Below are 25,729 nucleotides of genomic sequence, written 5' to 3'. Positions count from 1 at the left end.
TTTCATAGCCCATTCTGGAGAGAAACATTACACATGTGAGGAATGTGGAAAAGCGCTCTCTATGAGGTCATACTTATGTCTGCACAAATTAACTCATAATGTGGAGAACATATACTAATGTTATGGTAATTATTTAAAAACAGCCTCTGGTCAAGCCGACTATCTAACCTGCAGTGGCTCTGCCTAGCCCAGCCTAGCCCAGCTGCCATGTTTCTTGGCCTGAGGCCATGTGTGCACTGCAGTTAGAACCGGCCCGCCAGAAACGCCAGCCCTGCCACCCACTAGATGCCAGCATGAGAGGTGGCTCTGCCAATCTTCCATGCTGTCTCCACAAGACAGGGCATTGCCCAGACCATTCCGCCATCCATGCAGGCTCAGTAAGAGAATGAGACTCTAATTCTTATAGATTAATCAAAGGCTTTATATGTTTGATAATGATTAATAACAAGATGCCCATACAAAGAGTTGTATCCCAATTAGGTAACCTAATTATAAGTTTATAGGTTGTTTCCCACAAGTGCTCTCCATACCTGTGTGGTTCTCCATCCTCCTACATCTCTGCCCTCTCTAGCTCCTCCTCTTCCTTTTTTCTCTTTCTCTCCCAACTCCTCCTCTTCCTCTCCTTACTCCTCCCACCTTAGCTCCTCCTACATACTAATGCAAAGAATATGGGAAAATGCTCAACAAATCTTTAGGGATCATCAGATCTTTCTGAGAAACAAACATATGAATGTAAACAATGTGACAAATAGTTTAGAAGTTCCATTGTATGACCAAACATTGGATAATTCTTACTGGAGACAAACATTGCAAATGTGAAGAATATTGCAAAAGACTATTAGCAGTCTTCTGGTCTTAAACAACACTAAAGAATTCATCTGTTAAAGAAACATGAGAACTGTGAGAAATGTGCCAGGGTCTTCTGGCCTTACTAAGAACTTCTGTACCACCTCACAATTCATACTAGACTAAAATGCCACCTGTGAAAAATGTTGCAAATTTTAATAAGCTTTCTTATATTTCTTAAGACAAAGTAGTTCAACCTGGAGTGAAATAGTACAAATGTTAACACTCCTGAGACCCTAAAGTTTATTAAAACTTCATGCTGAATAAAAGCCTCTAAGTTTGGAGAATGTGGTAAAGCCTTTGGAATCATTCATACAACCATGTCAAAAGTGGAGCTGTCAGATGTGTTTCTCCTTGTGGCCTTGGGGCTGTCTTCTGTTTCTTCTGTTTTAGAAATGGAATGCCAGTGTGTGGTAAAAATAGTGACTTGTTTTTTCATTGTAGGAGCTCACAGTTAAGAGACTGCCTTGAGTCTCACTTGACACATGGACTGTGGTCTTTCATACTGTTGTAATTATTAAATACTTTTTGGACCTGTCAAGTTGTAGCCTATTTACTTATGAAGTGAGGGTAAGGTTGGGGAAAGGGAAGGAATGTTATGATTAAAAGCTTTCAGGAGAGAGCTAGCATGTTTGGGAACAAACTGAATTGTCAGCAAGACCCACACCCATATTAGTAATCCCAGTACCCACAAAATAGAAAGACGTAATTACCTCTGAAGGTTGTCCTCTGACTTTAATGCATGGGCCCACATATAATCATACATATGTGTGCCCAGACAAAATAAACTTATATTGCGTTTTAAAATTGAATTTGTGTTTTATGAAGACAGGGGTCAAGGAGTAGTGCTTACACCTCAATGGTCAACACTGTGAATTCTAGAAGCACGTGGGAGGCAAGCCTTAGGTTGTTGATTTGCAGGACTTACCTTGATTAGTTTAATTGAAGTCCGAAGACCTGTTGGTTATGGTTGGAAGTGTGTGTTTGACTGAGATGCTGTATTATTAGAAACTACCCTGAGAACACCTCTTCATCTATCTCCTGCTTCCTGACTGGCAATAGAACATGACGAGCTGCTTTAAGTTCCTGTTGTCATAACTTTCCCATCATGCATTGTGGTTGGAGTAAGAATTGCCCTCAGGGTCCATAGATTTGAATCTTAGTCATCAGGCAGTAGCACCTCTTTAAAAGAATTAAGGAGTGTGGCTTCGTTGGAGTAAGTCTGTCATTGTGAGCTCGTACTTGAGGTTTCCAAAGCTCAGACCCAGTGTGTCCTTCTTCATACTGACTGAGGATCATTATGTAGAATTCTCAGCTACTTCTCAAACACCAAGTCTGTGTGCATTTCACCATGCTTCCTAGCTTGCCTTTCACTATAATGATAATGGACAAAACCTCTGAGACTCTATACAAGCCCCAATTAAATGTTCTCCTTTTTTCTGATTTTTAAACTTTTACTTATGTATTCACTTTATATCCTGATTGCTGCCCCCTTTATGTTTCCTCTTACCAAGTCCCTATACCCTCCCCCTTCTCTGAGAGGGTAGAGGCCTCCCACCCCCATTATCTCCCCACCCTGGCACAGTCTCAGCAGGGTTAGGTTCATCCTTTCCCACTGAGGATGAACAAGGCAGCCCAGTTTGGGGAACGTATTCCACAGAAAGGCAAGAGTTTTAGGGATAGCCCTCACTCCAGTTGTTTGGGTATCTGCATGATGACCAAGCTGTGTATCTGCTACATATGTGCAAGGATGTCCAGCCTGTGTGTGTTCTTTGGTTGGTGATTCAGTCACAAAGAGCCCCTAATTGTCCAGGTTAGTTGACTATTGGTCTTCCGGGAGTTCCTACCCCTGTCAGGGCCCTCAATTCTTACCCCAGCTCTTCCATTTCAGTCCCTGAGTTCTATCCAATGTTTGGCTCTGGATCACTGCGTCTGTTTTAGTCAGTTGTTGGGTAGAGCTTCTCAGAGGACAGTCATGCTAGGCTCCTGTCTTAAGAAAAGATATACTTGGGGACTGGAAGGATGGCTCAACAATTAACAGCACTAGGTGGTTTTCCAGAGGATCCAAGTTCTATCCCAGAATCCACATGGCAGCTAACTTCTATCTGTAAGTCCAGTTCCAAGTAATCCACCACTCTCTTCTGGCCTCCTTACATTGCATACAGACTTGCACGGAAAATACCTTACATACTCGAACCCGAATAGGAAGGTCAAAGATCAGTAGATGTAAATTTCCCAGTACATGTTAAAACAAAATTGTAAAACTCAACAGAGAAAAAGAGCAACCCTGTAGCACTGTTATATCAGCAATGGTTAGATTCCATTGATTGTTGCTGCAACTTCCTTAGTGTAACAGCAGCCTCTGGATTGAAGAAAGATTTCTTTCATGAGTGTTTGCTCTCTTTGTTCCTTTAGAGGCCAGTATCCTTTACAGTGTGGAACGTCATGAAGACCAAACTGCACATCTTCTACATATCTGGGGGAGGTGAGGAGGCTATGTCCAGCCTTTATATACTCCTTGGTTCATGGGAAAGTCTCTGAGAACCCCCCAAAGGACCAGGCTAGTTGACTTTTGGTCTTCCTGTGGAGTTCCTATCCCCTTTGGGGCTTGCAATCCTTCCCCCAAATCTTCCATAAAATTTGCCAATCTATATCCTCTGTTTGACTGTGGGTCTCTGCATCCTACCAAGTAAGCTGCTGGGTGGAGCCTCTCAGAAGACAGCTATGCTAGATTCCTGTCTGCTAGCATAGCAATATCATTAATAGTGTCAGGGTTTGGTGCTTGTCCATGTGATGAGTGTTGCACATAGTTCCTTCTACCCACTTTAAGCTCTAGGAAAACTGCACTACCAGCCCTCACCCAGAGAATATTAGATCCTCAGATGAAAAACACAGACACAATGCTCAATTTCAACCTGTCTTATTGGCTCAGTTGTTCGATGCTTCTAATATCCCTCAGCTATCATGCCCTTTCCAATACTATTAGCTCAGCACCTCTTACTGCCCTTAACTTCTCCTTGTTCAACAACCCAAAACTGCCCTCAGCTTAGTTGTGTTTCTAATCTCCCACTTGGAAAATCGTCCTATGACTGCTCAGTCCAAGATCTCACATGGCTGGTCACCTTTTCTCCCTCCAAATCATGTCGGGGGCAGAAAAACCCTCTTAGCCTGCCTGTAAGGGCCCAGTAGCCCTGCCTCTTTCCTTCTGCCCAGCAATTGGCCCCCAGCGTCTTTATTGAATGATCAGGAACAGGACCTAGCAGCAGAACCAGCCCTTACAAATGGGTCTCAAATTGGGCCCGTTATGGATTGGCCATTCCCTCAGTCTCTGCTCCATCCTCTATCCTTGCATTTCTTGTAGACAGGATAAATTTGGGGTCAAAAATTTTGAGGGTGGTTTGGTGTTTCTATTGCTCCAATGGGGTTTCTGCCTGGCTACCTGAGGTGGCTTCTTTGGGATCCATATCTCCAGTGCTGTGAGTCACAGCTAAGGTCACCCCCATTGATTCTTGAGTACCTCTCCTATCCCACACCTCTCTCATGTCCTCGAGATGCCTGTCCCCACCTCCCCACCACCATCAGTTGCAGATTTCCAGTCTCATAGCCTTCTGGCCATCTCTCCTATCCCTCCCAATACCTGATCCTGAACACCCCCATTCCTCTCCCTATACCCTCTCTCATCCTGTTCCCTCCCTCCATCTGCCTCCTATGACTGTTTTATGCTCTATTCTGAATGAGATTCAAGCATTCTCGCTTAGGCCTTACTTCTTTAGCTTCTTTGGGGGACATGTAGCATGAGTATCCTGTGTTTTATGGCTAATATCCACTTATAAGTGAGGACATACATACCTTTGGGCATGTCCTTGGGGACTGGGTTATCTCACTTAGGATGATATTCTCAAGTTCCATGCATTTGCCTGCAAAATTCATGATGTCTTTATTTCTAATAGCTAAAGAGTATTCCATGGTGTAGATGTACCACATTTTCTTTATCCATTCTTCAGCTGAAGAAAATCTAGGGTGTTTCCAGTTTCTGGCTATTACAAATAAAGCTGCTTTGAGTATAGATGAACAAGTGTCTTTTGGGGATGATAAAGCATCTCTTGGGTATATGCCCAGGAGTGGTGTAGCTGGGTCTTGACATAGAACTAGTCCCATTTTTCTGAGAGACCTCCAAATTGATTTCCAAAGTGGTTGTACAAGTCTGTGCTCCCACCAGCAGTGAAGAAGGATTCCCTTTGCTCCACATTCTCAGCAGCCTGTGATATCACGTGAGTTTTTATCTTATCCATTGTAGTTGCTGTAAGATGGAATCTCAAAGTTAATTTGATTTCCATATCCCTGATAACTAAGGACTTAAATATTTCCTTACATGGGTCTCGGCCATTTGAGATTTCTCTGTTGAGAATTCAGTGTTTAGTTCTGTATCCCATTTTTTAATTGGGTTGCTTGGATTGTTGGTGTCTAACTTATATATTTTGGATATTAGCCCTCTGTTGTATGTAGGGTTGGTGAAGATCATTTCTCAATCTGTAAGCTGCTGTTTTGTTCTATTGATAGTGTCCTTTGCTTTACAGAAGCTTTTCAGTGTAATGAGGTTCCACTTATCAATTTTTGATTTTAGAGCCTGAGCCATTGATGTTCTGTTCATGAAGTTGTTTCCTGCACCAGTAATTTGAAAGCTATTCCCCACTTTCTCTTTTATTAAATTTAGTAGATCCAGTTTTGTGTTGAGGTCTTTGATTCACTTGGACTGGAGTTTTGTGCAGAGTGGTAGATATGAATTATTGTATTTTTCTACATACAGACATCCAGTTAGACCAGTACCGTTTGTTGAAGATGCTTTCTTTCTTTCTTTCTTTCTTTCTTTCTTTCTTTCTTTCTTTCTTTCTTTCTTTTTTCTTTTTCTTTTTTTTTTTTTTTTGTCCTGCTGTCTGGTTTTGCCTTCTATGTCGAAAATCAACCCAAAGTGTGTGTGATACCTCTAGAAGTTCTTTAATTGTTCAGGAATGCTTTTACTATTCTGTTTATTTGGGTGGGGGTGTTTGTTTGTTTGCTTGTTTTCATATGAAGTTGAGAATTGCTCTGTCAAGGTTTGTAAGAAATTGTGTTGGAATTTTGGTGAGAATTTCATTGAATCTGTAAATTGCTTTTGGTAAGATAGTCATTTTCACTATGTTAATCCCATAAGCATGGGAAATGCTTCCATCTTCTGATATCTTCCTCAATTTCTTTCTTCAGTGACTTGAGGTTCTTATCTTAAAGGTCTTTCACGTGCTTGGTTAGAGTTTTAACAAGATATTTATATTATTCATGGCTATTGTAAAGGATGCTGTTTCCCTAATTTTTTTTCTAGCCTGTTTATCATTGGCATAAAGGAAGGCTACAGATTTCTTTGTGTTAATTCTGTATCTAGCCACTTTGCAGAAGGTATTTATCAGCAATAGGAGTTCTCTGGTAGAATTTTTGGGGTTGCTTATGTATACTATCATATCATCTGCAAGTAGTGATACTTCAACTTCTTCCTGTCCGATTTATATCCCCTTGATCACCTTTAGTTATTTTATTGTGCTTTTGTGTTTGGATGAAATATTCTGTATCTGTCTGTTACGTTAGGTCCATTTGATTCATAATGTCTGTGAGTTTCATTATTTCTCTGTTTAGTTTTTGTCTGGATGGCCTGTCAGTTGGTGACACTGGGGTCTTCCACTATTAATGTTTCATAAGCTTTAGCACTGTTTCTTTTACAAACGTAGATGCCATTGTGTTTAGACATCTATCAATGTTCAGAATTGTCATACCATCTTGATAGATTTTTCCTTTGATGAGTATGAAGTGTCCTTCCCTATCTCTTGATTAATTTTGGTTGAAAGTTTATTTTATTAGATATTAGACTTGCTATTCCATCTTGCTTCTTGGGTCCACTTTTTTTTTTTTTTGGAAAAACGTATTTCCAGCCTTTTATTCTCAGGCACTATCTATTTTTTATTACTGAGGTATCTTTCTAGTATGCAGCAGAATTATGGATCATGTTTTCACATCCATTTTGTTAGCCTGTTTCTTTTTATTGGAGGATTGAGTCCATTGATGTTGAGAAATATTACTGGTTGTTACTCCCTGTTATTTTGATGGTGGTGCTGTTAGTGTATGAGTTTGTGTTTGTATGCTTCTCTTGTTTTTGCTGGTGTGGAATTATTTATTTCCTGTGTTTTCTTGGAAGTGGTTATCTTCCTTGGGTTAGAATTTTTCTTCTGATATTTTGTGTACCACTAGATTTGTGGATAGATACTGTTTGAATTTGGATTTGCCTTGAAATATCATGTTTTCTCCATATATGGTGATTTTGAGCGTTGTTGGGTGGGTATAGTAGTCTAGGTTGGCATCTGTGGGTTTTTGTTTTTTAGTTTTTGGGTTTTTTTTGTTTTTGTTTTTTGTTTTGTTTTGTTTTGTTTTGTTTTTTAGAAATTGTGAGATATTTGTCCAGGCCCCTTTAACTTTTAGAATCCTTGTTGAGAAGTTGGTATAATTCTGATCAGTCTGCCTTTCTATGATACCTGAACTTTCCCCTTGCCACATTTAATATTCTGTCATCGTTCTGTAGATTTTGATTATTATGTAGCTGGATGATTTTTTTTCTGGCCCAGTCTAATTGGTGTTCTAAAACTTTGTATATTTATAGGTGTGAAGCAACGGACTGTGCCAAGAAACTTGGTAAGGTTGAGTGGGTTCAGAAACCTCGGCATCCAACTGAGAACCGTAGGTGTTTCACCTTCTCCTAACCAGATTCCTGGCCTGGGACATATGGCCACAACTCTCACATAAATAATGTGATCACAGATCATGTAACACACAACAGAGTTCTCCATGCAAATGAAATATCTAGATGGGCTCTGAGGGTTTAGCCAACAAGCTTCCCTTCTCAGATATTCCTTTCTACACTCCCACCATGAGCCCTGCTTAAATGATTCCTCAGGCAGTGCTCTTACAGTGTCCTCAACCCCTATGGTTCCTAGAAATACTGTATTCCTCTCTTCCACAGGATTCCCTAAGCTCCAAAGAAAAAAACCTGATGGAGACTTCCAACCTGGACTCTCTGACTAATATTTGGCTGTGGGTCTGAGCCTCCATTCTCCACCAGTTTTCAGAGGAAAGCACTCTAATGGTGATTGGACTAGACACATAACTATTAGAATACTATGGTGGAGAATATGTATGGCCCCCCATAGACTCATGTGGTTGAATTTTTGTCCCATAAAGAATGGCACTATTAGGAGGTATGGCATTTTGGAGTGGGCATGGCCTTGTTGTAGAATGTGTGTCATTGTGGGGGGTTGGCCTTGAGTTCTATACTCAAACTATGCCTAATGGTGAAAACAGTCTTGTTATTTTAAAAACAAAAACTCCAGTGCAGTTTTACCAATGAAGACCCAGAAGTCAGATGTCATGGGAAAACCTGCTACCTCAAAGAGGCAGAGTGCTCCGAACAGCATACCATGGCATGGATGGGATCTGGGACCCTGAGAAGCAGGAGACACATCCCTCTAGGGGAGCCATCAGCAGGAATAAGGAACTGCCTGTAGTAGGCCTGGATGGTGATATCTCAGAAGCCTGTGGGCAGCTTGTTTGTAAAAAAAAGTTCTTTCCATTTCTCCTGACCTTAGCCCTGGACAAGGGCTGTATAGATTTCATTCATTCGTGACTGCTTTTCAGCTGGCCTTGGTGTGCTTAATAATTATTCTATTATTTCTGATTTCCATATTTCTTTCTCCTTCTGCTCTGGCAAATTCTGTGAAACTAGATGTTCCTTGGTATAATGATTCTTTTTTTTTCTTTTTTTTTGTTTTTTCTTTTTCTTTTTTTTTTCAATTTTTCATGCATGAAGATGTCATTCATTTTTTTATTGGATATTTTATTTACATTTCATATGTTGTCCCCTTACCCCATCCCCCACCCACCCGGGAACCCCCCATCCCCTTACCCCTCCTCCTTCTTCTCCGTGGATGTAACCCTCACCTACCCCCCCACTCCCACTTCCCCACCCTCAAAACTCCCACCCCCTGGGGCGTCCAGCCTTCATGAGGTCAAGGACTTCATCTTCCACCTGTGCCCGGCAGGGCCCTCCACTCTTACAGATTCAGCTGAAGCCCTGGATCCCTCCATAAGTGCTCCCAGGCTGGTGGTTAGGACCCTGGGAGCTGTGGTTGGTTGGTATTGTTGCTCTCATGGTGCCACAAACCCTTTCAGCTCCTTCAGTCCTCACTCTAACTCCTCCATTGAGAACCTCATGATAAGTTCAATGGCTAGTTGTGAGCATCTGCCTCTGAGTATGTCAGACTCTTGAAGGCCTCTGAGGAGACATCCATATCAGGCCCTTATCAGCATGCACTTCCTGACTTCCACATCAGCATCTATCTTTGGTGACTGCACATGGGATGGATACTCAGGTGGAAAGGTCTTCAAATGGCCCCTCCTTCAGTTTCTGTCCCTCACTTTGTCTCCATATTTGCTTCCTTGAGTATTTAGTTGCTCCTTCTAAGAAGAACCGAATCACCCCCACTTGGTCTTCCTTCTTTATGAGCTTCATGTGGCCTGTGAGTTGCATCTTGGGCATTTCAAGGTTCTGGGCTAATATCCGATAATCAGTGAGTGAATACCATGTGTGTTCTTTTGTGATTGGCTTACTTCACTCAGGATGATAATTTCTAGTTCCATCCATTTACCTAGGAAACTCTCGAATTCATTGTTTTTAATAGCTGAGTAATACTCCATTGTGTAAATATACCACATTTTTTGATTCTTAAGCAATTAAAAATTGAGCCCTAGGGCACAGCACAGTCCTAATGGCCCAGGAGAGTGCTGTCAACAAAGTTCTGGGAATTAATCTAACAGCCAGGAGGCGCACTCATTCTAGGAACAGTGTAATAACTACACAATGGGAGTTTTAGATTAAGGTTTAACTTGGAAAGAAAGTTGGAAGAAATTATGTCTAAAAATACATTTAAAAACGAAACAGGGCCACGTACTACTGAAGTCATACAGGGTCCATTACCAGGAAGTAAAGGAATTTACTGGAACTATGAAAATTATTAATATAAGAGTCACAATTATAGGATAAGGGGAAAACAGAATAAGAGAACACAAACATGGGATACTTTAATTCAGAAAGGAAAAAGCTATTGAAGAAATGAGTTTTATACAACATTTGAGAGTGGTTCTTGGTCTCCTTTGGATATGTATGGATAAGTAAGTAAAAAGTTGATTCCTGAAATAAGATATAGAATGCATAAAATTATCTACTAGAAAGACTAAGTTAAAACACTGGGACTCTTTTGAGAGTCATTATGTGCTACGTACAGAAGTAGAAGCTTGAGAATTGCTGAACTAAGGATTAGCCTGAGTCTTTCTAACCACTGCCTGACACTTTGCCCATGTCATATATTATTAGAGCTTCACAGGAAACTGCACGTAGCTGACCTGGAGATTTCACCTCTGAAGTATAATAAGTTTAAAGTTAAAGTTTAAATAATGATAAGTTTGCAATTTTTATTTTGGTGACAGACCCAGGAGTACGGGAAGCTTGAAACTTTGGGAAACGATCATAATTCTTAATTATTTTTTAATTTTATTTAATCTTTTTTAAACTCCAGATTTTATCCACCCCCAGTCCTTGCTCTGACTGTTCCACATCCCATACCACCTTCTCCCCCTTATCTTCAAAAGGATGTTTCTACCCCCTAGCCCCCCACCTCACCAGACCTCTCCACTCCCTGGGGCCTCCAGTCTCTTGAGGTGCATCTTCTCTGACTGAGTCCAGACCTGGCAGTTCTCTGCTGTATATGTGTTGGGGACCTCATATCAGCTGCTGTATGCTGCCTGGTTGGTGGTCCAGTGTCTGAGAGATCTCGGGGGGGGTCGGGGGAGGGGATCGAGGGTAATTGAGACTGCTGGTCTTCCTATCGGGTCGTCCTTCTCCTCAGCTTCTTCCAGTTTTTCCCTAGTTCAACCACGGGTAATTCTTAATTCTTGGTGAGATGTGGTCATTTTGAATGGTAATGAGTATACAATGTCTCTCTTTCTACTTCCTCTTTTGAGTGACATTAAAAGACTGGGGTTAGAGGCAAGGGAGTGCGAGAGCATGGGAGCACAAAGTGAGCGTGCTAGCCAGTGAGTGCACACAATCTCAAGCCTCAAGACTTGCCTGTCAGCTTGTGCCTGAATGCACCTTCCAGATATCCATGCTTCCAGTTGAGAAACCAAGTCCTTTGTCGAGGCTGGACGCCAGAAGCAGAGAATGCACCCAACTGACCTTACTTCTCCCCTGACGCCCCAGATGGAAAAGACTCTTTCTCTCCATTTCTGCCCTGTCTTAAATACACTTCTCCTCAAAGTCCTGCCTTTCTGTTTACCTGTGTTCACGTTCTGTCAGGTGGTTGCTTGCGCTGCTTCTTCATCTAGGTTGAATTTATTTGGCTCTTGGATTAAAGGTGTGTGCTAGGGCTGAGCCACACTACAACAAGGGTTTTCCAGTTCACAATCTTGGGGTTCACAATGTGATCAAATATCCTTCAACATTCCCACTTTTTTGTCTAAATAAAAGACTCCTTCTCTAACATCAATAAACCACATAGTATATGGTAAGAATTACATTCACAACGTCCAGTCCATTTGTATTTGGTAACCTTGAAGAGCGTAGTATGTCTTCTATCTTTGTGAATCCAACATTCTGAACTTATATATCATTTTATCTAAATTTGCATTTATCAATCTAAAAACATAATTTTAGACCTTTAAACATTTTCTTAAATTCTAAACAACTTCATCTTAACCGTGAGACTACAACTATCTAGTCTTCTATCCCACCAGAGACTTGAGAAGGATAAATATTTCCTGAATAAACAGGAAGTGCAGAGCAAGCAACTTCCAAAACTATAGAAATGTTAGGGACATCTGGCAGCTTGGCAGTCTCCAAAGATTCCTCTGCAACACTGGAGCATTTATCTTTTCCACCTATTGGCTGAGAATATCTGGCAGATTTTTCTCTCTGATGCAGGATCTATGAAGGAGTTCTCTACCTTGTCCTGGGAGAGTTTGGCAGTGACTCTCTTTGTGTCCTGCTTGTCCACAGCCTGGACAGCATACAGTCAGCAGTGGAGGCAGAGGAAGTTTCTTGCCCAGTGGCAGCTTTCCACATTTGCAGCAAACTCCATAAAGAAGTTCTTGATACTCATCTTTGAAGTACCAAAGGGGTAGTACCAGGAGCTGACATTTCTCATTATCAAAAATTTATAAAAACATCTTTAAATGTCATATTCTACAGATTTCTGCAGACAATCTAACAGTCTCAGTACATTTGAATAGTCAAATGTTGCTTGTCTCTAGCCATTTACTATCTGATGAACATAGAAAACATCTGTGATTAACTAAACTGGTACCTAGCAAATCCACAAGTTTGATTGACTTGAGAGGGCTGAGTTATCAAGAACCAGGCTGACTCCAGGACAGGCTGAACACTGGCAGTCTGGGACACTAGGACTAAGTTCCTGTTTTCCAGAAATGATAACCCCAATCCAGGAACTTGTGGTCAGCCAACCACAGCCGGGGGGCAATCAGTCCAAGGACACGTTGTAATTTGGTCTAAAGTAAGAATAGGTAGCTGGGATGATTAAGCAATCCCCTTGGGATGTTTCCAGAGCCTAACCAATTGTGGATTCAGTCACACCTGTAGAGATAGAGCTAACCAGTCAAGGTTAAAGAGCACGGAATCACCCCTGGAATTCCCCTAACTGACAATAAATGCTGGGCCTGGGAGTCCACCCAGGGTCTCTATTCCCAAAAGCAGAGACTCCTGCATTCAGGAAATTTTGCTGAATAAATGTTCTTTGCTTTTGCACACTATCTGAGTTTGGGGTATCATTCTTTGTTGAGTCTTGGGTCCTAACATCTGAATAATAGTTTGCATTTCTTAATTATCCTAAACAATTTGTAATACTAACTTCCAAAAGGATTAGAACTTCACATTGAATTTTTACAAATTACATAGTTACAATGCCTTAAAAAGATGTGATATATAGTATGTTTTAACAAAAATATGACCTTAATTCTGTATCAATATACAAAGAACTGTACAAATGTAACCAAATATAACCTTTAATTTTGGATCAATATACAAAGATCTATAAGAGTAGATTCAGTAATCTACCAGGTTTTCCTTTTTTTTTTTTTTTTTTTTTTGGTTTTTCGAGACAGGGTTTCTCTGCATAGTCCTGGCTGTCCTGGAACTCACTCTGTAGACCAGGCTGGCCTCGAACTCAGAAATCCGCCTGTCTCTGCCTCCCAAGTGCTGGGATTAAAGGCGTGCGCCACCACCGCCCGGCCTACCAGGTTTTCCTAATATTCCTATTTTATTCCTATCTCTCTCTCTCTCTCTCTCTCTCTCTCTTTTGGTCTTAATAAAAAGTAAAGATTTTAACTCTAATATAGTAAAACTAGTTACGATAAAGAAGCTGTTTCTGCCAAGCTTTCCACAATGTCCAGCTTGGCTGTATTTTGTAGTCTTAGGATTAAGTATTTTTTTAGTTCAAAGTTATGTCGAATGTTCATGTCAGTCTCGTTTGAGCTCAGCCATCTGAATGTCCTGAGCAGTTTGTAGCCTGAAGCTGATGTTTGGGTGGTCTTTGTCAGCTTAATGGAAATCCTAACTAGATAGAACATAGTGGTGAACCAAAAGGTGTCCATTGTTTGCATAGAACCTGGTGGCAGAAGCAACATTGGCAACTTTTAACCAGTGGTAGCCTTACCACAACATGCGTAGATTCTTTATAGAGGGCCTCATTGTGTTTTGAAGACCTCAAAGGTTACATTTGGCCCATTTATTTTTTTCTTGGGAGAAATTCTCTTGATGACCTGTTATCTTTCTTCAGATGATTCACTTGTCCAGTGGCCTACAGATTCCTTAGATGGATGCTTTTATTCTCCTATAAAGATAAAAGCAAAACCTTTCTGTTGGGAGCCGACTCTTAGCTGCAAGTGGCTATCATCTTTACAGCCATCTCGAGTCATATACCCTGACAAGAGACTTGTTTCAACAGCCTGCAATAGCTGAGCGCACTCTGATAAACATCTTGTTACACTGTTTAGTGCCCCCAGCTGCAAGGTGCTCCTGGTATCCATGGCTACAAGGCACATGACATAGTGCCTTCAGTTGAGCTTGTCCACGAGGGCAAGTCACGTGGTAAAGGGTATAAATACCCAGGATTTCCTTTCTATGTGTGGGAGGTAGAAGGAAAGAGGTAGAAGGTAGTGGGAGGTAGATGGAAGAGAGGAGGTAGAAGGTAGAAAGTAGAAGGTGGAAGGAGACTGAAGGAGTGAGGAGAATATAGAAGAAGAGAGGAGAATAAAGAAGAGACTTGAAGAGACTCCACCGGACTCTGTCTTGTATCTATCTTTTGCGTCTCTCGCCCCTTTTTCCCCCTTCCTCCGTCCCCACTCTCTCTCTTGCTAGACCCTGACCTGCAGACCGGAGCAGCAGAACCGGCCGGCCTTTACAAAGTAACAGAACCCGACGGCCGTTACAAAAGAAATGGCGGTTACACCTTTCCCCAACCCTAACTTTGGGGTGTTCCCTCTTTTTGGCCAATTATCTTTTCCAGAGCAAAGTGTTTTGAACAATAGAAAAAGTATTATCTTTCAGTTGAAATAAAATTCTTTTGACATTTTGAACTAATTATACCTTAGTAGACAAATATATTTATTTACCTCTTTTCTCTTTATACATATATTCAGTGTTTAAGGGTTTTTATTTTTAGATCACAAAGCCATTCAATTTGAGTTTCAGCTTGCCCTTTGCAAGTAGCTTTTAAATTGAAATCATTGTAATTTTTATTTGCCTGCTTCTGCTCCCCAAATATAGGCATCAAAGGCATTGACCTCCCAGCTGCTAGGATTAAAGATTAAAGGTATGAACTATCACCTTTGCTCTCTGTAACTCTAGAATTTGGGAAACAACTAACTTATAGAGATCCGACCCTCTCTGCTAGTAATAAAGGCATAGGTTACTATTGCTATGCTCAAATATTTTATCTTAGCTGCAGGTTACTCCAACTCTAATAGATTAAAAAAGACAGTTTGAACTGTAGTAACCCTATGAATTTACTTAAAAGGTTTTTCCAGCTCTATTTCATTTATTTATTTTTTTTCATCACTGATCCAATGAAAGGCATTTGTTACTCTTTATAAGATAGTTTTGACTGAATGATCTGAATAACTATCACCTCTCTTTATTCAGCTCTCTCCAGTTTGATTCTAACATTTATTAATCTTGATGATATCCTCAAAGTTTCCTCTCTTATGAAAACAAAGACAAAACTTCTTCCCCAACATAACACATATCCTGGTTTTCATTCTGAAGTCAAAGACCTCTCTAAAATATAGGATTTAACTCCACAGGTTGTTTTCTTCTATCTAATGCCCCTCCATAGCTGTGGCTCCTTTCTTATTAGCATTTAAAGATGTGAAGTTAATAAAGCACTGTGTAATCTACCTCTGGATGTCTTTATTACCCCTTTCTGTTGATTAAGCATATCTTTTAAAACACAATTAGATCTTTCTGGAATTGATTTCCCTGTCGGATTGTGTCGTATACCTGTAATATGCTTTATTATGCAATATGCAAAAAATTGTTTTATTAAAGAAACACGCTGGAGCATTGTCAGGTATCCTGATAACAGTCATGATGTCTAATAACTGTGTAATTATTGAATCAGCCTTTTTAGACCTAAAGGCAGTTGCCCCTTGAAATCCTGAATATGTATCAATGGTGTGCTGTATAGACTTTAACTTGTCAGCGCACTTCAAAGACACTTCTCCCTGTATCACAGAGAGCATTGCAGAAAACTCAGATGGACCAAAGTGCAGAGATCTTGGGTCCCCACACAATAGATGCGTCTACACCACCATTTCTGCAATAGTAATCAGAGAATGTTTCTGGATAGGGGCAGATCGATTATGAAAGCCAGAGGCCCAGGAGGTCTGCTGTGAGATTGTGCATCCTAAAATGTGAAGGGAAGCTGCACCCTTGATAACTCCAGAACAAGACTGCCTGAGCAATGACAATGGCACATGGTGCCCTGCAGGAGGATCTCCTGACTAGACAGTGGATTATGGGCATCTAAGACCTGCTGAGAGGGAGAACTGATGTTCCCCAGCCCACTCATATTCATCCACTAATATGGGTCAGTCCTGATCATGTAAATACAGGAGACAGTGAAGAGAGTCAGCCACTTGGGGCTAGCCACTGAAGGAGGGCAAGACCACCGTTGCCAGTGCATAGCTGGTTTATCCTGGTTTGTTTTATAAACCTACATGCTACAACAAGATGCAAGTGCCATCCAGTGGATCCACCATGTAAAGCTAAGAAAAGAGCACTTCCTGGGGAGAAAGAACCCTGTGCTGTGAAAGTCTACAGTGACCAGCCTCTCTGAATCACCTTCCAGAGAAGATGGGACCTGTTCTTCAGTCCACTCCCTTTGAAACCTGGAGTCCAAAGTGTGCAAGAAGCTTGAGGTATTCAACGAGGTGATTGGAGAGAGGAGTCACTATGCCTCTTCTTCCCTGCAGACTCAGCAATTTTGGTCATCACTCTTGTATTTAATTGAGGTTGTCATTGCTGTGATTAAGCACGATGACCAAAGCAATTTAGGGTGGAAAGGGTCTTGACAGAGGCTTCCACAACTTTTCATCATTGAAGGAAGACATGATAAGAACCCAAAGAATAGGAACTTGGAGGCAGGAGCTAATGCATAGGCCATGGAGGGTGCTGCCTACTGGCTTGCTCTCTGGAGCCTTCCTCTACCTGTGTTTTGTGTTTAGTTTTGTTTTTAGTTTAGTTTTGTTTTGTTGGTTTTTTGTACCCAGGACCAGCAGGTCAGGAATGAGCCCACATAATCGACTGGTCTCTTCACATAAATCAAGAATGAATAATTGCTCTATAGGCTTGCTTACAGCCAGATCTTCTAGAGCCATCATTCTCTTAGTTGAAATTTCCATCTCTCAAATGACTGTAGCCTGTGTCAAGTTAACATAAAACTAGCCATCATGGCTTTCTTTTTCTTTTTTTTTTATTGGATATTTTATTTACATTTCAGATGTTATCTCCTTTCCCCATTTCCCCCCACCCCCACCAGAAGCCCCCTATCCCATTCCCTCCTACTCCTGCTTCTATGAGGATGTGCCCCACCCACTCACTCCCACCTCTCTGCCCTCGAATTTCCCCATGCTGGGGCATCCAGCCTTCATGGGACAAAGGATCTCTTCTCCCACCTACGCCCAAGAAGGCCATCCTCCCCTTCATACACAGCTAGAGCCATGGGTCCCTTCCTAAGTGCTCCCAGGCTGGTGGTTTAGACCCTGGGAGCTCTGGTTGGTTGGTATTGTTGCTCTCCCCATGGGGCTGCAAACTCTTTCAGCTCCTTCAGTCTTCTCTCTCCTCCATTGGGAACCCCATGATCAGTTCAATGGTTAGCCCATCATGGCTTTTTAATAGGGCCAGTCACAACAGCTCTGCAGGACTGGTCTCGGAATCAAAAGCTTACAAACTGTGCTACATGTGCTCTACTGGTCAAGTCCTTTGTAATTAACTAGCTGTTAAAACTTGGTCAGTTTGCAAGCAGCCTGTAGAAAAAATGACTCCAAGGGCCAGTTCCTTCTGTTTCATCAAAATCAAAGATATTAAGTAAAAGAACTGGGGAATGAAGTGACCCAGGCAAGGTCCGGTTATCCTGACATTGGATCCCTCTTGTCTTAGTCAGGGTTTCTATTGCTGTAAAGAGACACCAAGACCAAGGTAACTCTTACAAGGAAAAATATTTCATTAGAGCTGGCTTACAGTTTCAAAGGTTTAGTCCATTATCATCACAGCTGGAAACATGGAGGCAAGGTGACAAAGATGGTATTGGGGATGGAGCCTAGAGTTCTATATTTGGGTGGCAGACAGGAGGAAGAGAAAGTGCTCTAGTAAGCACTATTCCAACAAAGTCACACCTCCTAATAGTCCCACTCCATATGGGCCTATGGGCGTCATTTTTCTTCAAACCAGTACACCTCTAGAGCCTTTTCAGGTAAATAAATTGTATTTCCTATCTTCTGAAAAAGGAATCTGCTTTCCTTATTATAAGAAGACCTAGATGTATACAAAAGATCCCTCCTGAGAAATACCCTTGTGTAATTTTTTCGCAGATCAAATGATCCCGTTTTCACAGGTATGCAAGGTCACAGTGAAAAAAAAATCACCGCAGTGTATATCATCTGTGATGTGAGCATAGCTTTGTTACTTAAACAAAAACATCTTTTCATGCTGCTCCACAAGAGTCCTTCTGAGGAGAGAGATGACATTTGGTCATATGTACTCTCAAATGGCTTAATAATAAAGATGATTTGTAATTTTCTCGGATGAGTTATTTCATTGGCCAGTTCGGAAGTAAAGATAGAATTCTCAGTTTAGAACAGTGGCTGTAAACCAGGTGGTACCAACTTAGAAGCTTCCTGTCTACTGGCTAGCTTTCATAGTGGAGACACAGTCTAGGTATGCTACCATGGGAGTAATGTGATAAACAGTCTTACCCAGCCGTGAACCCAGGAAGTAGAATAAATGGCTTGGCAAGATGGGCCGGTGGGGCAATAGTGACAGCAAAGTTATGGGAGTGACAATCATTTAAAGCTCATTCTGCAGAATGTAACTAATAACTGGTGATGTTAACTGGGTGATGAACTAACTTGTGCTTGTATAGGTGATATGCCCTAAGGAGACACTAATATTGTTATTCTGATAAGAGAGTAATAACTAAATGAACCCAAATTTTATTTTTACACCCATAGATTCAGGTACCTCTCAACACCTCTCTCAATATTTTTCTGCAGAAGATATTAATTATGTGGTAGATAGAGAACAATAAACAGCCTCACAGTTGTTCAAGGTGTAGCGATTAATAGCTATCCATCATTATTTAACTTAGGACAGGAGGCTAAAAGTCAAATGAACTTGGTATAATTAAACAATTAAAAATCAAATACATTCCATTGTTGATTTCGGCAGAAAACAAATAGTTTACATATGACTGTCATGTACACATTAGATAGAACATAGAACTGAATGAACATCTGGAATAAATTGGGAAAAAAGGAGGGGCTAAGCTTCAGGCTTTAAATCCTATCCTCATCGGAAACAATGAAAGCCTGGTATGTGGAAAGGTTCTTTTTCTAAAATAATATCTAAAATGTAGTCAGCAAGTCACTTTGAAGAAAAATCAGGTTTACTATGTATGTGTGTCAATGTATTTTTTTCTGGTTGGAGTCACTGTAGACCTAGTTATCAATTTCCTTAGTAACACACAGGCAGGTATCATTATAAATGAAAATTACCTTTATGGATATACATCTGTTCTAAAAGAGAATTTTTCAGAGCTACACTCTATGGCCAACCAGGTTGGGACCAGGTTGAGTGAACGGCCCAGCAGAGACTCACACTTTCTGTAGTCATTGCTTATTTCTCTTTTTTAAAAAAATTCTATTATTTAAAATGATGCAAATAGAAAAAAAAAACTACATACCATTATCAATAAGACTTGAAGAAGAACAACATTCTAAGGAGTAAATAGTATAGCAGAAAAATGTCCTCTCTGTACCAAATAGTATAGCAGAGACTCACACTCTCGCGCTGTTCATTTCTCTTCATTTAAAAATTTTATGCCGGGCGGTGGTGGCGCACGCCTTTAATCCCAGCACTCGGGAGGCAGAGGCAGGCGGATTTCTGAGTTCGAGGCCAGCCTGGTCTACCGAGTGAGTTCCAGGACAGCCAGGGCTACACAGAGAAACCCTGTCTCGAAAAAACAAAAAAAAAAAAAAAAAAAAAAAAAAAAAAAAAAATTTATACCCTAGTATTGAAAATGCTGAAAAATTTAATCCCAGCACTTGGGAGGCAGAGGCAGGCAGATTTCTGAGTTTGAGGCCAGCCTGGTTACAGAGTGAGTTCCAGGACAACCAGAGCTACACAGAGAAACTCTGTCTCGAAAAAAAACAAAAAACAAAAAACAAAAAAAAAGAAAGAAAGACATTCATTTAAAAATGCCAGGCAGTGGTGGCGCACGCCTTTAATTCCAGCACTTGGGAGGCAGAGGCAGGTGGATTTCTGAGTTCGAGGCCAGCCTGGTCTACCAAGTGAGTTCCAGGACAGCCAGGGCTACACAGAGAAACCCTGTCTTGAAAAACCAAAAAAAAAAAAAAAAAAAAAAATGCTGAAAAGACTTATGCACCCAAATTAACAAGTAACAAGACCTGGAGGCTACAGAGTTCACAACATCTGCATGGTTAGAATGGAAATCCAGAAGAGAAACTGTGGCGTTCAGATTGGATTGAAAACTGTCTCTTCTGAATGTGTCCTTATGCACGTATACGGCACCAAATCTAAAATCCATGACTGAGTTGGAACCTGATAATCAGTTATCTTACGTCCTCTTTCAGAACCCATGTTCATTACCTGCTGTCAGTACTTACTCACTCTAGAGGATGAGCTAGAGACAAGTGCTGGTGCTGGTGCTTTGTCAGTCTTAATTTGTACAGGTATCCTCATAAGAACCGTAATAGCCATAACTTCTAATAAATGTGTAATTACATGATCAGCATTTTCAGAACTTAAAGCCCCTTGAAATTCTGAATGTGTCTATGATATGCTGCTGCAAATACTTTAATTTTCCAAAGTCTGCAAAATGAAACATATTCATTTGCCGAATTTCATTTCTTTGGGTATCTTTTGGGTTACTTTCTGCAGATAATGGAGTTGGGTTATACAAAAAACAAGTAGGACATTTCTTTATAATTTCCTCTGCTTGTTGACAAATAATAATTAAATAAAAAACCTTTCTTCAAACATTTGCCATTAACATGGTGTTTCTTATGAAAGTGTGACGCTTGTAGCACATTCCATACCAATAGCTGATTGATTTCATCATTACCTCGTGCTACAGGGCCTGGTAGACCTGTATGGGCTCTGAGATGTGTTATATACAATGGATGGTGTCTGTTTCTGATTCCTTGTAGCTGAATAAATAATGAAGTTAATCCTGAATGATCTGGAATGAGTTCAATGGTTTGAATATGTAAAAGAATGTTTTCTGCATGTTAAGAGTCATTAACAATATTAAGAGATTCAGGAAAGTCTAATAGTATCATAAGAATGACATACAGCTCTGATTGTTTTTTTTAACTGAATCATAAGGGCTCTGAGCCACCTTACTTGTCTTTTCTGACTTATAACCAGCCTTTCCTGATTTATTTTTTTATCAATATAGAAAGTAGGGGCTCTCTAAAATGGTGTCCCTTTTACTATATGAGTGAGAATCCAATTCCTTTTATAAACTCAAGTCTCTTATGTATGGGATGTTTGTTGTTAATATCTCCCCCTCAAAATTACTGCAAGCTCTTTGCCAATGTTCATTTTCTGCCTATAATGAGGCAATTTCAGCATCAGAAAAAGGTACCACAATCTCAACTAGCTCTATTCCTACAAATTGACAAAGTCTCATTTTTCCTTCTAGAATAAATTCAGAAACCTTTTCTACATGGGTCTTTAATTTTTTTTTACTGTGTGCTATAAATATTCATTCTAAGTTGGGGAGAAAAGGGTTTATTCAGCTTACACTTCCACATTGTTGCTTTATACCAAAAGAAGTCAAGACTGGAACTCACACAGGACAGGCACTTGGAGGTAGGAGCTCATGCAGAGGCCATGGAGGAATGCTGCTTACTGGCTGACTTCCCCTGGCTTGCTCAGCTTGCATTCTTATAGAAATCAAGACTACCAGCCCAGGGCTGGCCCCACCCACTGTGGGCTAGGCCCTCCCCCCTTGATCACTAATTGAGAAAATGCCTTACAGCTGGATCTCATGGAGGCATTTCCTCAAAGGAGGCTCCTTTCTCTGTGATAACTCCAACTTGTGTCAAGTTGAAACACAAAGCCAGCCAGTACAACCTAGCTACTGTTCCTGGGAAATACTAATATCTCTTGCCCTATTTTGTTGTTCTATGGTTCTAGTTTCCTTTTTCCACCAGGTTTGCCATTGTAACTGAGAACCAGCTTCCAATATTGTTGATGCCAAATCTTTCCAGTCTTAGGGGATAATTCAGTTCTGAGTTATCCATGAACTAAGTACCTGCTTCATATATGGAGAGTGCATACCATGTAAAAGGACCACTTTCTTGAATCTCTTCAAGTCTAATATGTCTATGGGATTTCATTTAATTTCTTTATAACCTTGGAAGAGCCTATTGTCTGCTGATAGGTCTAGTATAGTAATTGGATGGACTAAAGTTGGTTTTCTAACAACCTTGGGCTGCCCTTCTTCAGTCTCATCATGAGATGATACGATAGGTTCTTGTCTAAATTCCTCTCTCTGTGTCTGAGTATTTTTCTTACTTTCATTTATAAAAGTTTTTCCAAGATGTGTATCTTATCAATCCACTTTTCCTATTTGGAATTAAAAGACACTGTGACTTTCGTGGATGAAATAGGAATTACCAGACTGAGAGTAATTACAATCACTATTATATCGATCTTATAAGGTCATTTATATTTTCATTTTCTGCTTCTATTTTCAAACCATCTAAAGTAGTACTATACAGGGTCATAGCTCCTTATTTTATGGTATTTCCCATCCTAAAATATCTCCTTGAGGCCTCCCCAGATAACTTACCAAATATGATGGCCTCCCAGTTTATCTGAAGCTGGCATGATTTCTCTGTCTGTGTGGTCGTGCCATGCCATGTTGTTTTTAACAAAATCTCAAACGCTTGATTTTGTTAATAAAGACTCAGGACACACAGCTGCTGCAGAGAAAGCTCGCTTTCTCAGGGTTAAAGAAACCACCCAGCTGACCTTCCTTCTCAGCCAGAGTCCCAAAAGGAAGTTCTTCTCCACACTGTCTCAAAACCCCTTCACACTAAATGTCCCTCTGTTCTACTTACTGTACATCTATCTCTCTCTATCCTCCTGATATCTTCTATTGTTTTTCTCTATGTTCACTCCCTGTCAACTGGTTGCTTACAATAGACAGTTTTTGCTTTAAAGGTGTGTACTATGATAGAGCAACATGACAACAAGAAACAGGTTTTTCCAGTAAATACCACAATCTCAGAGATCACAGTGTGATCAAATATCCTACAACAGAGTTGGGCTGATACATCCTTTTTATCTAGATGGACACACGCCTTTAATCCAGATCTTTATGTACTCCTTTAGTCTGGGCCTTATCTTTTGCTAGAAGCCTATATAAGGACAATAAAAGTAGGAAGGGTTCATTCATTCTTTGTCTGTTTGTCTCCACTTTACCAACACATCCATTCCTTGTACATTACTAAGTATCCATTACTAATTATACAGAAGAACAACTGAGACACCCAGCCTTGTGGGACTGAGCGACTACTAGATTCTTGGATTTTCCGTTCACAGCTAGCCATTGTTGGGTTAGTTGGACTGTAGCCTGTTAGTCCAATAAATTCCCTTTACAGATATTCATTCCATACATTCTATGACTCTAGAGAACCCTAACAAATATGATGTGGATGCTTTTCAGGGCTAAAAAAATGTAATCACAAAATTTGCAGGACTATTGAAGGACGTGGAATGTATATTAATTGAGGCCACACAATATCAGAAAGAGAAAAGTCTATGTTCTCCCTAAAGTGTGTAACTTAGACAACAATATACATACCTATGTGAGCAAGTTTACATATGGATACAGTATGTCATGTAGAAAAGAGAGTAAAGGATAAATATTAGGAGATGAGGAAGGCTAGACATGAATTATGAAAGAAGATATAAGAATTGTTTTTCTGTTTCTAACTTGGTCATGAACTTTGGATTTTGGTGCTGTGTAAGTGTATAAATATCCATTCAAAAGAGACAGCATAAAATCTGATGGCAGCTCCTCTGTTTCCATTCTGAATGTTCATTCTAACTTTTCAGAAGTTTAGGAGTTACATAGTTTTGGGTTTTTCTTAATTTTGATGCATAATTTCTTTACATTTTTTAAAATAAAAAATATCCAGGTGGTAGTGATACGCACCTTTAATTCCAGCACTTGCAAGGCAGAGACAGGCAGATCACTGTGTTTGAAGCCAGCCTGGTCTACAGAATGAGTTCTAGGACAGCCAGGGCTACACAGAAAACTTCTGTCTCAAAACAAAATGGGGGGGGGGTGGTAGAGAAGAGAAGAGGAGGGGAGGGGAGGGGAGGAGAGGGGAGGGGAGGGGATCAGAGAGGAGAGGAGAAATGAGAAATGACACTTGAGAGTGTGTGTCTCTGCTCCACTATTTACTCTTGAGAATATGTGTCTCTAGTATACTATTGACTTTGAGCTGTTTATAAAAAGACACTTCCTACACAGGTTGTACCTCAGAATAAGCCTTTCTTGTAGAAAAGAAATGCTTGTCCATAAAAGAGATTTCTACTTGTAGGGAAATATCCTGCTCTGTACCAGAAATAAAATGATAACTACATCTCCAGAGACTCCAAACAGAAAAAAATCATTGACTCAAATACAGGGCAAACCTGATCTTTCTTTGAAGTGCCTTGCTGGCCACATATTGACCATTAAAAAAAAAAAACAAAAACAAAAAAACCTAGACCTTTCTACACACCAGCCTCACAATTGGCCTCCAGGCTTGCAAGGGGAGCTGAGCAGCAGGTGCCATCTTCTCTGGAAAGTGATTCTGAGAGACTGGTCAGGCTGGATTTTTATAGCCCAGATTTCTTCCTCCACGGGCAATGCTGGCTTTTTCTCTGTACATGGTGGATCACAGAATGGCAATTGTAGTTTGCTGTATAATTGAGTGTGTATAGTTCACCCTGCTATGCTGACTGGCCTCTCAGCTGACTCTGTCTTGTGTTATTTAAAACTTTTCTTGGGACTCCTTACAGAATCAGGCATTGACCTGTCATCCTGAATCTACCTTTGCTGGGGACAGAAAAATTTGAAAGTCAGGGGAAAGGCAGGGCCAATCGATCTAGATGAAAATCAAAACGAGGTGGCAGGTTACTTAGATATAGGGTTCCCCTATTCACAGCATCCTAATATTTTACAATGGGAGACACTGAAAGCAGACTAATTGGTATTTGCCTCTCTGACACTTGAGAAACTCAGAATATGGATCCAGACTTCTCCACGGGACAAGTGAATCATCCCACTACCATGTGAGACATGAGGAGACATTCATCTTCTTTATAGAACAGGTGTTTGGTTTTTAACATGGCCTATAAAACAGAGACAGGAGCAGATTTCCTGAAAATCTTTTTCCCCTATGCATCTTTATCCTGCAATGTGGCTAGCATGCAATTTACTCTGGTAGGGTCTTTGTCCCATCCAGGGGAACTGATCCTACTCGAGCCTGGGGATGTCTTCCCATGCAAAGGTATGTAAACCTAACCCCTTTATTCAAGCATCCTTTGTTCATAAGAATTTTTAAATATATAGACACATGACTGTGGACATTATTAAACAAAGTTTAAGTTTGTTTTGAGGTATGTGTTTCAGTATATACTTTAATAGAAATATACAAAAGACTATAAAATGAGAGATATAAATCGGACTATCCCTCCCATCTTGTCTTTGTAAACAAATTTCATTTGTACTTAGCATGACTAAAAACACAACTGTGGTCACATAAGAGACATCTAGTCATTTATAAGTTAATGATTGTTAACTTTTAGGGTTTAATTGCCCTTCTTTTAACAGTTTACAGTAAAGGAGTAAACTGGAGAGTGAGATGACTTTTTGGGGTACATATCAGTAATAGAGTAAGGACTGCACCCACAATGCTTCATATATATCAGTAATAG

The sequence above is a fragment of the Grammomys surdaster genome, unplaced genomic scaffold, assembly GCF_004785775.1.
Source record: "Grammomys surdaster isolate TR1022 unplaced genomic scaffold, NIH_TR_1.0 123012, whole genome shotgun sequence".
Lineage (NCBI taxonomy): Eukaryota > Metazoa > Chordata > Mammalia > Rodentia > Muridae > Grammomys > Grammomys surdaster.
This window is presented reverse-complemented; position numbering follows the sequence as displayed.